The following is a 15,921-nucleotide window of genomic DNA, read 5'->3' on the forward strand; positions in this document are numbered from 1 at the left end:
CTTTTGAACTTGCTACACAAATGGGGCAGAGAAGGTTTAATCTCAGGGGAGGAATTCAACTATATATATAATGAATTTCCTGTTCTTCCAGTGTTCTACCTTACTCCAAAGGTTCATAAGGGCATCATCCCCATACCTGGCAGACCAATTATCTCTGCTATGAAGAGTGTAAGCGAACAAGTCGGACAATATATTGACTTTTTTTTGCAGGACCTGGTAAAGAATCTGCCTAGTTATGTTCGCTACACGAGTGACTTTTTACAAAAAGTAAGTGATTTGGAGTGGTAAGAGGACATGCTATTAATAACTATGGACGTGGAGTCCTTATATACGAGCATAGCTCATACTGACGGTTTGCAAACTGTTAAATATTTCCTAGGCAAAAGATCTGTGGAATACTATGAACATAACAAGGTTATTTTGAGCCTAATTGAATGGTGTTTGAATAACAACTTTTTCATCTTTGGGAAAGATATATGGAGGCAATTGAGAGGCGTAGCGATGGGATCCTGCTTCTCCCCCAGCTATGCGTGTTTACACGTAGGCTGGTTGGAAGAGCTGGTTCTCAGGGCCACACATGAGGTGTGGTTCAAAGAAAAAATTAGCAAATATTTAAGATACATTGATGACATTTTTATTCTGTGGTGAGGGGATGAAGAGGAAGCTGTTATGTTTTTGAAACAAATTAACAATAACTCCCTAAATTTTAAGTTCACGTCTCACATCAGCAGTAAAGAAATAGAATTTTTAGGTGTGAAGGTTTATGTCAACAATGCTAAATTAGAATCCACTCTCTATAGAAAACCCACGACAGGAAACACCACTCTGCACGCCACCAGCCTCCATCCGAAACACACCATTTTCGGTATTCCTTATGGTGAGATTCTCCGTCTCAAGAGGATCTGTAGTTCCACCGGTGATTTTGATCGATGTGTTGAAGAACTCAGGGTTAGACTCAAAGTACGTGGATACTCTGATGTCATCTTTAATCAGGCTTTGGTTAAGGCCAATTTACGATCCAGGGAAAGTCTATTCCCTCCAGACTCCCCCAATATAGATGACACTGCTTTACCCCTTAAATCTGTTAAGAAATCGAATGACTGCCCCAGATTCATCACAGCTTTTAGTAATGAAGAAAATAAAATTCGGGCTATCATAAAGAAAAATTTGCCAATAGTGTTAACTGACAACATATTAAGTTTGTCTTTGCCAAATAAACCTTTGGTCACTTTCCGTCGAGCCAAAAGCATGGGGTCAGTCCTAGATAAAGCCAGTCCAGAGTTGAAACAGAAAACCACATGGCTGAAACCCACGGCAGGGTTCCGTAAATGTTCTACATGTAGGGCTTGCAAATTTGAGATGAATAAAACTCACTATTAGATCCCTTTCAGTTCCACTGAAATCCTTATCATTGGTAATCATACGTGCAAGACAGAGTTTGCTGTGTATGTCCTGACGTGCACCTGTGGCCTAAACTATATAGGCAGTACAAAACTGCAGGTGCACATCAGGATCCTGCAACACCTTAGAGCTATTCTACACAGTGATTCGGCTTACCCGGTTGCACGCCACTTTTTGAGAAAACACAATAAAGACGTTGGCTGTCTGTCTTATTATGTAGTGGGATCTGTCCCCAAGTTACGGCGGGGGGGAAACAGTCAATCAATCAATCAATCATGTGCATTTGTATAGCGCGCTACTCACATGGGAGGGTCTCAAGGCGCTGGGGGGGAGGGGTCCGTTACTGCTCGAAGAGCCAAGTCTTGAGAAGCTTCCTGAAGGAGAGATGATCCTGGGTCAGCCGGAGGTGGATTGGGAGGGAGTTCCATGTCTTGGCTCCAAGGTAGGAGAAGGATCTTCCCCCGGCGGTGGCTTTGCGGATGCGTGGTACGGCGGCGAGGGCGAGGCTGGACGATCGTAGATGGCGGGTGGGCGCGTAGAAGGTCAGGTGGTTATTGAGGTACTTGGGGCCCAGGTCGTGGAGGGCCTTGTGTGCGTGGGTGAAGAGTCTGAACATGATCCTCTTGCTGACGGGGAGCCAGTGCGGGTCTCTCAGGTGGCTGGAGATGTGGCTGTGTCGGGGGATGTCCAGGACGAGTCGTGCGGAGGCGTTCTGGATGCGCTGGAGTCTTTTCTGAAGTTTGGCTGTGGTTCCGGCGTAGAGGGTGTTGCTGTAGTCCAGCCGGCTGGTCACGAGTGCCTGGGTGATCGTGTTCCTGGTTTCGGTGGGGATCCAACGGAAGATCTTGCGGAGCATGCGCAGGGTGTTGAAGCATGATGATGAGATGGCGTTGGCTTGTCTGGTCATCGAGAGGGAGGAGTCCAGGATGAAGCCCAGGTTGCGTGCATGGCCCGTTGGTTTGGGAGTGGTGCCCAGGGCAGGGGGCCACCAGGAGTCGTCCCAGGTGGAGCACGATGATCCCAGGATGAGGATTTCCGTCTTGTCTGAGTTCAGTTTCAGGCAGCTCTTCTTCATCCATTCGGCGACGTCTTTCATCCCTTCGTGTAGGCTGGTTCTGTCGTTGGCGGGGTCGTTGGTGAGGGAGAGGATCAGCTGGGTGTCGTCGGCGTAGGAGATGATGTTGAGGTTGTGTTTGCGTGCGATGGCTGCGAGAGGGTTCATGTAGAGGTTGAAGAGGGTTGGGCTGAGTGATGATCCTTGTGGTACGCCGCAGATGACTTCGGTGGTCTCGGATCTGAACCGAGAGGCGGATTCTCTGGGTTCTTCCGGCGAGGAACGTGATGATCCACTCCAGTGCCTTCTCTTGGATTCCGATGTTGTTGAGGCGCTGTACTAGGGTGCGGTGGCAGACAGTGTTGAAAGCTGCAGAGAGGTCCAGGAGGATGAGGGTCGCGGTTTCCCCGTTGTCGAGCAGGGATCTGATGTCGTCAGCGGCTGCGATGAGTGCAGTCTCGGTGCTGTGGTTGGCTCGGAAACCGGACTGCGAGGGGTCGGGGGATCCGTTCGTCTAGAGGAAGGCGGCAAGCTGTCTGCTGCCGGTCTTCTCGATAACTTTGGCAGGAAAAGGGAGGGGCGAGATGGGGCAGTAGTTCTTGAGGTCAGTGGGGTCCGCTGTTGGTTTCTTCAGAAGGGCGCTGAGCTCGGTGTGCTTTCAGATCTCCGGGAAGGTGGCGGTGTTGAAGGAGGTGTTGATGATGTCCCGGAGTTGGGGTGCGATGATGGAGTCGGCCTTGTTGAAGACGTGGTGGGGGCAGGGGTCAGTTGGTGTTCCGGAGTGGATGGTGTTCATCGTGCGGGTGGTGTCTTCGGTCCTGACCGGGGTCCAGGCGCAGATGGTGGTGGTGGGGGGCGTTGATTTGGTGGTTGGGTGCGTGGTTGGTGCGCCAAAGCTGTTGTGTATATATCGGCGATCTTGCGGTGGAAGAACGAGGCAAGTGAGTCGCAGAGGTCTTGCGAGGGAGTGATGTCGAACAGGGAACAACGATTAAGACAATTAGAAACACGTGTGATCCTTGAGTTTGACAGCAAATGGCCAAATGGCTTGAATAACACCGAGGACATGCATACCTATTGATACGAACTTATTTGAACTTTGTTCTCTGTACTATAGCTTCTTGAGGTTACCTTCTGCAAGTGCTTGCCTAAATCTGTAGAATCTGGGATAAGGTCTCATTCCAATAACAGAGGCGGCACGCCTGCCTGTCCCCTACAAGTAGTCACGTTCCCTGTTGCTTGTGGGGTCTATTTGCCTATTTTGTAGAATCAGGGGTTTCTGTCCCGGCCCTGCAATAGAGGTGGTCGTGCCTGTTTGTTCCCTACAGGTAGTCAGGTTCCCTGTTGACTGTGGGGTTTCTCCATCCCGTGGATCTTGTGCTTCTTCCTGCTATCGTTCTAGATATTAGGTAGTCAGGTTCCCGGTTACCTATTTCCAGTCCAATCCAGTCCTTCTGTTCTCTGATAAAACAATTTACCTTCTGTTTTCCCTCTCATATTTAGATTTGTATTTATTCCACATAGGGTTAGTATCACTTGTAAATATGATGAAATTGATGTTTTTATGTAATGTTTTATACGTGTGTTTTATGAATGAAATATGGTTATGACCAATTTTTAATGAAAGCAATATTAAGGCATATACATCTAGGCTATTTTATCATACACAAATGCACTTTATATTCTAAAATATTGCACTTTATTTCACACAGCTTCTTGCACTTTTGGCAGATGAATTTTGGCACTGTTAGTAGCACTTTACGATGAAGTACCGTTCACACACACCCCAGCGATCTCTTTTTGTTCCGAAAGGAATCAGTTGACCGTATATTTCATTACGTGACAAATACTAATCCCCCTGTGTTTAAGGTTTATTTATCCCATGATGTTTATCAAGAAAGGCATTTCTGATAATATATGAGAGACAAGGGGTGAAAAGCAATCATGTTTTTACTGCCATTTGTTAATATACACACATATAATGAATTGTGTGCATTTATGCCGTAATTGCATGTTGTTTGTTTATATATTCGATTGAAAAAGTGGTGTAGTATTTAAACTTCAAATCGCAGTATATCTTTCATGTCTATGGTCTCATGACTAGGCTAGAGGTGGACAATGGACGTGTTTACTTTTTTGCACTATATAAAAAATTTATTGAAACCGTAATTCTCTGCATGTGAACAAGTGCTCCCGAGCCCGATACGCATCATTGCTGTTTTGAAAAACCAGAACCTGACTGAAAAAAGAACCTCGATCAGATCCTGTGGTCCGTCTATATATAAATATATATATATAGCACTGCACTCGTCCAGCAAGAACCAGCAACCCCCAATTCTTCAGGTGAAGAGAATATTTTTATTCAATTTTGTTGCATCGCCACCAGCATAACGTTTCGGCCTGCTCAGAGGCCTTGGTCACATGACGCTAGGGGTGGAACAGGCTGTTTTTAAAGTGCTAGTGCATGGTTATTAAAACACATGATTGGTTGAACACAGGTGCATGGTAATAAACATGGAAAACATTTCAGTGACCACGTTAAAAAGCCAATAAATGTACAGTATTAAAAAAAATGTAAAAACAAATTTACATATGTACAATGGGAAAGATAGATTATGTGAACATTATTTCCATCCAACGTGCAAAAGTAACCTCTTATATCAAAAAGGGGTTAATGTTGATGAATCTAGTCACCAGTGAAATGTGGCAGCCTGTGGGAATCGCAACAATGTTCAATTTCCCAATTCAATTTATGTTGCCAACATTTCACAACATTTCAACCTTGCCAAATGGTGATTGTAAATATAATATAACCCAAGTGGGTGAATACAACAGGTCATGTTTGATAGTAATGTTAACCAAGAAATGTATCACAGCTAAAATGCCGATATTAACAGTCATAATAACCACCATGTCAACCATCATGTGATAACCAAGAGAAAATAAAGTGAAAGGTGTCGTGAATAGTGATGACACAAAACAAATTAATAACATTAAAATATCTCCCTTGATGGATGATAGGAGTGTAATTAAGTAGTCATCATGAATCGTGTATCATTGCAAGGAAGCTGTGGCAGCCTTATTAACATTTCAGAAAAGATAGGGATATCAGCGTAAAGATAATAATACTGGTATACAGAAATTATGGTTGTATTGTACTATTTATGAAGGATATCTATGGTGAGGCCAACTGGAATTTATAGATGAGTGTAAAAATCCACACTGGTGTTTAGACCAAGTGGTGTCTTAGTATCGAGATCAAGGATATATTTGGTTTCAAGAGCCCTTAAGATGGCTTCACGGTTAACCCCTCTGCGAAGAGGTGGGACCGAGTCAATGGCAAAGTATTTCAGCAAATGGCTCTGTTTACCATGATGTTCCTTAAAATGAAGTGCCACCAGGTAGGTGGGGTCCTCAGTGTTGATGGCCCTAATGTGCTGGAGTATCCTTTTGTGCACCTGCAACTTGGTGCTACCCACATATCGCAGGGCACAAGGACACTCCAGCACATACACTGTGAACTCTGTTTTGCACGTTAATTGCTTGGTGATAAGCCGAGGAACATCAGAGAAGGGGGTTAGATACTCAGTCATGTTCATGCCGTGCCTGCAAGCCTTGCAGGTCGAGCATTTTTTGAAACCTTTGTTGGCGTTGTCATTACAACCTCAGGACTGGATTTGACCAATGCTTCGCTAAGGGAATAAGCTTTTCTACAGGAGATATCTGGTCTGGCTGGCATCAGGTGACCGATCACTGGATCAGAATTAATGAGATTCCAGTTTTTGGAAATGATTTTTCTTAATGCCTGAAATTGACGATTGAAAGTTAATACTAATCTGACCGGTTGATCAGCATTGTCTGCCTCTTTATTTGTGGATCTCCTGGGTTGTAGGGCTGTCTCCCTAGGCATAGCATTAACCTTACGGATAGCCAAATCAATTGAGCTCTGAGCATAACCCCTAGCTAAAAAGCAGGCTATACTGTCACGTTGGGCCTGTTTGCATTGTTCCTCTGTGCTACAGATGCGTTTCATGCGCAGCATGTCCCCGTAGGGGATGCTGCGAATCAGGTGTGCCGGGTGATGGCTCTTGGCTTGGAGCACAGTATTTCCAGAAGTCGGTTTATGGAACAACGTAGTATGTAACTTATTGTTGGTAATCAAGACCCTAACATCCAAGAAATCAATACTTGTTTGGCTCATATTATGGGTAAACTCCAGGTTGTATACGTTGTTATTCAATTGTGCAATAAATTTGATTGCCTCCTGTTTGGTGCCCCGCCTTATTAAGAATATATCGTCGGTGTAACGATACCACTGGGCTACCTGTTTAGCCATAATCAGACCGTGCGTACCCATGAGGACCTGTCTCTCCCAGTAGCCTATATGCAAACAGGCATAACTGGGAGAGAAACAGGCCCCCATGGCCACACCCCTGATTTGTTGAAAGTATTGGCTAGAATTGAAAATAATTGTTGTTTAAACAATAGGAAATCATAGCAATCAGCATTTTATTATGTTCCACATATTGCACAGACCTATTCCCCAAGAAGAATTGTAAGGCCCTTAGTCTGTCAAGATGCTTGATGCTCGTATATAGTGACGACACATCAAGCGTGATTAACCAGAAATGTGACTCCCACTCCACTGTCTCTAGTTTTCTCAAAAAGTCACTTGAATCTTGCACATATGTAGGCAGTGCAGTGACAAAATCTTGGAGAAAAAAGTCGATATATTTTGTGACATTTTCCAACAGACCATCTCTGGCAGAAATGATGGGCCTTCCCGGCGGTTTGTTGATATCTTTGTGAACTTTGGGGATTAGGTATAACACCGGCATCACGGGGAAGTCTTTCTTCAAAAACTTGAATTCATCCAAGCTCAAGAGGCTGGTGCTTTTCCAACCCACCAATAAACCGCCAAGATTATTTTGTGCTAATTTAATCTCTGAGAGGTCACAACGCTTATAACAGGAAGCATCATTAAGTTATACATAAGCTTCTTCCAGGTAAAGTGTTCGCGGCCAAAGAACAACATTGCCACCTTTGTCGGCCTGTCGAACAATGATTGAATTGTCAGTCTGGATTTTTGTTGAGGTTTGCTGCCAGACATTCTGTTTCCATGCTGCTACAGGAGTAGCTTGCTGCCTGTTTATCGTTTTCTGCCCTGAAGGAGAGGAGGAACTACATCTGCGTGGCCGCAGAGGAGGCGTGAGGCGCGGCTCCGGGACTGCGAGGCTCAGCCTTCAGCTACATCAGCTGTTGCCTCTTCCCGTGCGAGCCGCGCCCCCTCCCAGTGCCCCGCCCCCATCAAATCACTTTTAACCTCTCGCGGCCCCCGCTACGCGGGGGCCGCTCGCTGTGAGGTTTGCTGCCAGACATTCTGTTTCCATGCTGCTACAGGAGTAGCTTGCTGCCTGTTTATCGTTTTCTGCCCTGAAGGAGAGGAGGAACTACATCTGCGTGGCCGCAGAGGAGGCGCGAGGCGCGGCTCCGGGACTGCGAGGCTCAGCCTTCAGCTACATCAGCTGTTGCCTCTTCCCGTGCGAGCCGCGCCCCCTCCCAGTGCCCCGCCCCCATCAAATCACTCTTAACCTCTCGTGGCCCCCGCTACGCGAGAGCCGCTCGCTGTGAGGTTTGCTGCCAGACATTCTGTTTCCATGCTGCTACAGGAGTAGCTTGCTGCCTGTTTATCATTTTCTGCCCTGAAGAAGAGGAGGAACTACATCTGCGTGGCCGCAGAGGAGGCGCGAGGCGCGGCTCCGGGACTGCGAGGCTCAGCCTTCAGCTACATCAGCTGTTGCCTCTTCCCGTGCGAGCCGCGCCCCCTCCCAGTGCCCCGCCCCCATCAAATCACTCTTAACCTCTTGCGGCCCCCGCTACGCGGGTGCCGCTCGCTGTGAGGTTTGCTGCCAGACATTCTGTTTCCATGCTGCTACAGGAGTAGCTTGCTGCCTGTTTATCGTTTTCTGCCCTGAAGGAGAGGAGGAACTACATCTGAGTGGCCGCAGAGGAGGCGCGAGGCGCGGCTCCGGGACTGCGAGGCTCAGCCTTCAGCTACATCAGCTGTTGCCTCTTCCCGTGCGAGCCGCGCCCCCTCCCAGTGCCCCGCCCCCATCAAATCACTCTTAACCTCTCGCGGCCCCCGCTACGCGGGAGCCGCTCGCTGTGAGGTTTGCTGCCAGACATTCTGTTTCCATGCTGCTACAGGAGTAGCTTGCTGCCTGTTTATCGTTTTCTGCCCTGAAGGAGAGGAGGAACTACATCTGCGTGGCCGCAGAGGAGGCGCGAGGCGCGGCTCCGGGACTGCGAGGCTCAGCCTTCAGCTACATCAGCTGTTGCCTCTTCCCGTGCGAGCCGCGCCCCCTCCCAGTGCCCCGCCCCCTTTCACCCGATATCCATTTAACCCGCATCACAAACGCGCATCGTGGGACGCGCGCGGGACGGAGCCCGGGGCGAAGCCTGGGCCAAGGGTGGGCCCGTCCAAGCCCGTCGCAGACCGGAGGAGACTGGGCTGGGCCCACCCCCCTAACATCTACCACCAGGTATCATACATCGACACTCAAACCACGGGAACAAATATCCATTACATCATCCCATAGTACTGTAAGATGGTAGCCACAAGAGGGACAAAACAAAAAACACTAGCTCCAGGGAGCGTCAGGAAGTTACTGGGACCCATGGACGATTTCCTTGCAAAGGCTAATTCGTTCATCGATCAAAGTATCACCCTCATGGAAAAAAGAGTCTCACTGGATTTAGAATTTGCCAAGCGATCCTCCCTGGGCAACCTTGCAGAAGCCAGAACTCCCATCCCGACTGCAAACAAAAAAGCACCAGGTACTGCGAACGAAGGTAGACGCAGCCTTCCAAACAACGTAGATTTATCCGTATCCGACCTTGCTGATTCCCCGTTAGGCTCAGAATTAGAAAAAACTCCTGAGTTACCACCCCAATTCCCTACCCAGATACCTTCCTCGGAGGATATACAAGCAAGAGGAAGGAGAGAAGGAGCGATTAGTAAAAATAAGCTTTCTCAAAATAATCCTATCACATCTAAACCCGCTCCTCCCCCGACCATTTCTCAGGCTATACCAACTCCGCCACCAATTCCCTTACTACCACCACAGCAAAAACTCGCTACTGCAATAGTTCACCATGACCAACAGGAAGGCTCTATACCCATCCTATTGGACTCACCATCGCAACCATACACAAAGGGCCTGGAAGATCAAGATAACTCTATACTCATAGATAAGATAACAGAAATCTTCAAACAATTACTACGACCTGTAGAACTCAAGTTAATAAAGATAGAAACACAGATTTCGAAGTTCATCTCGTCCTCACAACATCCCCAGGGGCCCCCCCCCCAAAGAAGAAAGGGAGCGCAAATCCTTTTCACAACGCTCCCTTAAACTCTCTGGGCACTAGTGCAAAACCCTCTACTCCTCACACAACTAAACCACAGACAGTAGTACCCACTGTTCCCCCTCCCATTCCGATACCTCCAGCTACTCTGACTCAAAGTACACCAACCCTTACCACTGCAGGTCCAACTACAACAAAACAAACTAAAACTAATCCACTCACAACCACTCGGCCGCAACCAGCCCCAAGAAAAACTGTTCCCCCGAAAACCCCGGTACACAACTCTTCTACCCAACCAGCCCAAAGAAACACCCAAAAAGAGATAGGAGAAGCCAGAGCCCACACGGAGCTTCCTCCGGAGGCCGCCCCTTATGTAGCAGTCATGATCGGAGTAATCGAACTACCTCCTAATACGGTGGACCCGCCATGGTCTCTAAAAAACAAAGTTCATCATTGGCTGCAGACAAATCGCCCCATGCCACCAAATTGCCATGGCAGGATCTCCTCACTTTTTAGGACTCCGTGGGTGGGGAAAGGGAGTAAACAATACCCTGGGGACTGCATTATTATCACCTTTGAGGACCCATGGGTGGTTGACTATATTACCTCTTGGGAACAACCAAATCCAAAGGGAAGTATAAGAATTAAACCCCTTTCATTCTTTTACCCCTTCATTCAAACCTCAAATAGTAATTTCTTTGAGGACCCTGCTTTCCCCTGGGTTGAACCACCACAGCGCCAACTAACTTTCCCCGACAATAGACAATATGGCACCTCTCGCTTTAGAGAGCAGGAAAATCCTTGGCAAACAGTCAATCCACGCCAGCAGGGAGAAAATTGGGGAGAATGGGGATACCAACAACAGAGGAGGACCCGTAAAGCACCACCTAGATGGGATCCCTGGTATAACATTCCAACAACAAATAGATACAGTCCCCTAGAAATGGTGGATTGACCACCAAGGGATCTAGAACAAACCACCCCAAACTCGCCATACTCCCCCCCCCCTAAGTAACAACATTGTCACAACTTCACCAACCCCAGCTCTGAAAGACAACTCCCATACAATACCTTTCTTATTTTGGAACGTGGCGGGTCTCCGAACTAAGATCGATGATCCTGGGGCAGTCAATTTCCTGGAGCAAGGCAAAATAATCTGCCTGCAAGAGACCTGGGCAACCTCAGAGTTACATTTATTAGGGTATAAAACCTACTTTTCACCTGCTACTCAAAGCCCAATAGGCAGACCCAAAGGAGGCTTAGCAATCTACATTGCCAACACTCTCTCCCATCTGAAAGTGTCTAATCTTTTCACTGATTCTAACTGCCAGATACTTTCTCTCTCCTTTGCAAACAAAGATACCATTACTCTTGTCAATTCATATAATAATCTAACGGAGAATGACTTCCTCACCTTCGTTGATAACATGCAGGAGAGGCTAAGATCCCCCCAACATCGGGAGACTAATTCCAAAACGATTCACCTTATCTGGGGAGGTGATTTCAATACACATCCGTGCCCAATGGCAGATACTCAATGCTGCGGACTTGTGGACGACAACGATACCCCACTTGCACATTTCGTCCACAATAAATCTGGCAACGCTCTGAATAGCACACTCTCAGAGCTTGACTTATTCATCTCTAATTCTCCGAAGGCTGAGAAAAATCAGTTTAATCCAACCTATGTAGCTAGAGGCCACCAGACAACTGTGGACTACATCCTGATGTCCCATAGTCTCGCTGCAAAAGTCACAGATCACCAAGTACTCGACAACATACTAAGTGATCACTATGCATTAAAGATTGAACTTCACCTATCGGAATATAAATCTAAGGTCACGGACATTGCAGCTGCCCTCGCTCAAGATAGCCTGCAACTGCGTAAACATAATGGCTATTCCATAAAATGGGAAAAGACTGACCCACAAAAATTCATAAAACAATTAGTTAATCAAGCATATCCATATATCATCAACTGCCTGGACCCAGCCATAAATCATTCCGAGGTCCTGCAGAACTTTGCAGAAATCTTGACACTAGCCAAGAGACTACTCACGGGGAAAATAACTAATAAACACACAGAAAGGAAAGGTTGGTTCAACCACAACTGCACGAGAGCTCTAACAGACCTAAAATCTGCTCTCCACAAAAAACCAAGGGACGTGGGCCATATTCAATTCCTGAGAAGAAAATACAATCTGGAACGTAAATTAAAATTACAACAAATGAAAGAGAAACTCTGGAATGACCTAGATAAGAGCTCTTTATCAAAAAACAGTAAGGACTTCTGGAGAACGATCAGATCCCCTTTCTTCTCGGACAACAATTCTCCCAAGATAGAGGTGGCTATAGATGAGGGAACCTGGATAGCTCACTTTGAACAAATATTCAAAGACCAAGGAACCATAGACCATCCTCCTCATCACCACAACGAAGTACAATACCCAATTTCTATATCTTTTGACATCTCCGAAATCCTGGCGGCTCTGGATAAAAGTAAAACCGGAAAAGCCCCGGGCCCGGACGGTGTGCCTGTGGACCTTTTCAAATGCAACCAGGAGCTTTGGGCACCTATCTTAACGAGAGTATGCTCAGCAGCAGCTAGTGAGGGCATTTTGGACTCCTGGACTAGATCAATCATGGTCCCCATCTTTAAGAAAGGGGACCGACAGGACCCAAAATGCTATCGTCCCATTTCCCTCCTGGATTCTCTTGGCAAAGTGTTGGGGAGGGTCATTCTGGAGAGACTGCAACTGTGGAGTGAGGAAAAGGCCATCATCTCGGACCTACAATTCGGCTTTAGAGAAGGCCTTGGGACAGTTGAGCAGGCACTTAATCTCAGCCTTATAATGGCCAAATACATGCACGCAAAGAAATCGACGGTATACATGGTCTATGTAGACCTGTCTGCCGCTTTCGACTGCGTTGCGCACTCTAAATTATGGACAGTCTTAAGAGAGATGAATGTGGATCCCTCATTGCTGGACCTTCTTAGAGAGTTGTATTCCGGGGCCTCGGCCAGAGTCCGGTTCGGAAAGAATGGAGAGTTGACAGCACCATTCGGTGTGGAGCGAGGAGTTAGGCAGGGCTGCGTCCTGGCCCCCTTTCTCTTCTCGCTCTACACAAACGGCTTGGAGGAGGCGATGCTGAGGGGGGCCCAGGACCTCCCAAAAATGAAACAGAGACCGATTCCAGCGCTCCTCTACGCGAATGACGCCGTCATCCTGGCCCGAACCCCGCGCAAACTCCAGCATTCATTAAACAGATATACCACCTTCATGAACGCCCTGGATCTAAAAGTTAATGAAAAAAAACCTTCGTCATGATCACAGGGGGGGCAAAGAAAGTAAAAAAAAACATCTTACTTGATAGCCAACCACTGGAGTCCGCCACACAATATCCATACCTCGGGATTTTGATTGACGATAACCTAACATGGAAACCAGCAGTAGAAGCTAGATGTCACATCTTTAAGCGCTCAATAGTAGCCCTGCAGACCTTTTCTCGGAAACTGGGAAGGAGGCGTCCAGTAGAACTGCTAAGAATCTACAATGCCAAGTGTCAGGCGATTGCTCTTTACGGGGCAGGGGTCTGGGGCCACATTGACGTTGGAGCCCTCCAAAAAATCGAAAACCGATTTATAAGATTTCTTCTTGCTACCCCAAAAGGCTCATCAAACTACGCCTCCCACATGGAACTGGGAATCCCGTATCTGCACGATCTCCTTAAAATCCAGCCATTGCTTTTGTGGAGGCGTATATGGACCTCGGACACTAACATGCTATCACAGTTGATAGTGACCGACACAATGTCACTTGACCACGCCCTCAGAATAAAATGGCTTCGCTACATTAAAAATTTTCTCACCGACCTTGGCCTCGAAAAATATTACCGCCATCCACAATCATTAGTTGCTCTCCCAAAAAAGGAACTCAAGGAACTTGCATTACGGCACCTGGAAACACTAAGGCTGTCAAATGAGTCAGCAAAACCTTCAGTGGTTCACGCGAACACAGTCCAACAAACGTTTGGCATCCAACCGTATCTTACTCTCGATATTAAAACATACGAGAGGATGCTGCTCACCAGGCTCAGACTGAACCTCTTCTTTAGACTAGTTGCTCTTCCCCTAAATAAGGCCTGGGACCCAAACCTGCCCCCATACCCCTGCGACGCGAAATCAACTCAATCCAATATCCACGTCATCCTCTTCTGTAAATTTTATCATCCCCACAGAAAACATTGGATACTTCCGCTATGCAGGCGATGGGGCCTCAGACAATGTCGGCCGGCCTTCCTAAGACTGCAAACCCTAGAGTCTGAAGAAGTCTGTTACCTGGTCTTGAACTTTTTAAAATGTATTCTGAATCACAGAAAAAATCTCTAGCACACAGCACTAGGGAAAAGGAAAAAAAATATATATATATATATATAATGATTCAACAATCTGATGATGATCCTCTGAAGCAAAAACTCTCTCTCTTTTTTAAACAAATGACCCTTTGCTCCCTTCCTTTTCCTTATTGCATAAATGCACCCATGATATGGCTTTTTTAACTTATGTATGTATTGTCTTTTTATGCTGATTGTTTCTTTTATGGTTTTCTTCGTGATTAACCGAATAAAGAATTATTATTATTATTATTACATATGTAGGCAGTGCAGTGACAAAATCTTGGAGAAAAAAGTCGATATATTTTGTGACATTTTCCAACAGACCATCTCTGGCAGAAATGATGGGCCTCCCCGGCGGTTTGTTGATATCTTTGTGAACTTTGGGGATTAGGTATAACACCGGCATCACGGGGAAGTCTTTCTTCAAAAACTTGAATTCATCCAAGCTCAAGAGGCTGGTGCTTTTCCAACCCACCAATAAACCGCCAAGATTATTTTGTGCTAATTTAATCTCTGAGAGGTCACAACGCTTATAACAGGAAGCATCATTAAGTTGTACATAAGCTTCTTCCAGGTAAAGTGTTCGCGGCCAAAGAACAACATTGCCACCTTTGTCGGCCTGTCGAACAATGATTGAATTGTCAGTCTGGATTTTTGTTGACCAAGTTGTAGTATTTGGTGTTATGAGCCCCCCCCATGATGTTTTAATTTGAGGGTTGAAACATGCAATTGTTTGATGCCGGCAATGGCAAGGTCATGGAAAATGTCCAGATTATCATGGAGTGTTAACGGGGAAAAGGTAGACTTGGGTTTGAATTTGGTTAAACCTGGAGCATTGTATACCTCAGCTACATCTTGTGATCCAGAAAGCGCCCCTTCCTCACGCAATGTGGTCAAGTCCTGGAGAAGTCCTGCATCATTGGCAGTAGCAACAGAGGTAGAAGGGCCTTGAAAGGCAGAACGAGATTTAGGAGTATGTTGATGTGTCAGATAATGTTTTTTAAGTTTGAGCTTCCTGATGTATTTGAAAAGCATTTAAAAAACCTAAATGCTAATTTCTAACTATAACTTAATGGAACCTATGGCTTTTTCAGTGACTATATATATATATATATATATATATATATATATATATATATATATATATATATATATATATATATATATATATATATATATATATATATATATATATATATATATACATATATATATATATATATATATGTATGTATATATATATATATATATATTTATATATATATATATATATATATATAAAACTGAAGAAATATCATGAGTTGAAAGCTAATGAAAAAATATTGGAGAATAACGAAACACAGGTGAATCCCTCGTTAACACAGGAATTGAATACACTGTGGACCAACGAGGGGGAGGAAAATCTCACTATGGAACTCAGTGAGAACAATGTATCAGAAGCAATGTCACTATCTCTCGCAGCCCCTACGGAATCAATACCTAACAAACCACTCACTCCTTTCAAACCCCTGTCAACGTTTTGCCCTATAATGCCACGGGATTCGATTGACGTGTTTCACGAGAACATCGTAAGTGATCTGAAGGAGTTACATGGCAAAATCAGTAAAAAGAAATACTATTATGACCAACGAATATTTGACTATGAATCCCTGGTACAAAAACTCAAGGCCAACAATAATATCATTGTCCGTCCCAGTGAT

Source organism: Lissotriton vulgaris, chromosome 8 (assembly GCF_964263255.1).
Source record: "Lissotriton vulgaris chromosome 8, aLisVul1.2, whole genome shotgun sequence".
Lineage (NCBI taxonomy): Eukaryota > Metazoa > Chordata > Amphibia > Caudata > Salamandridae > Lissotriton > Lissotriton vulgaris.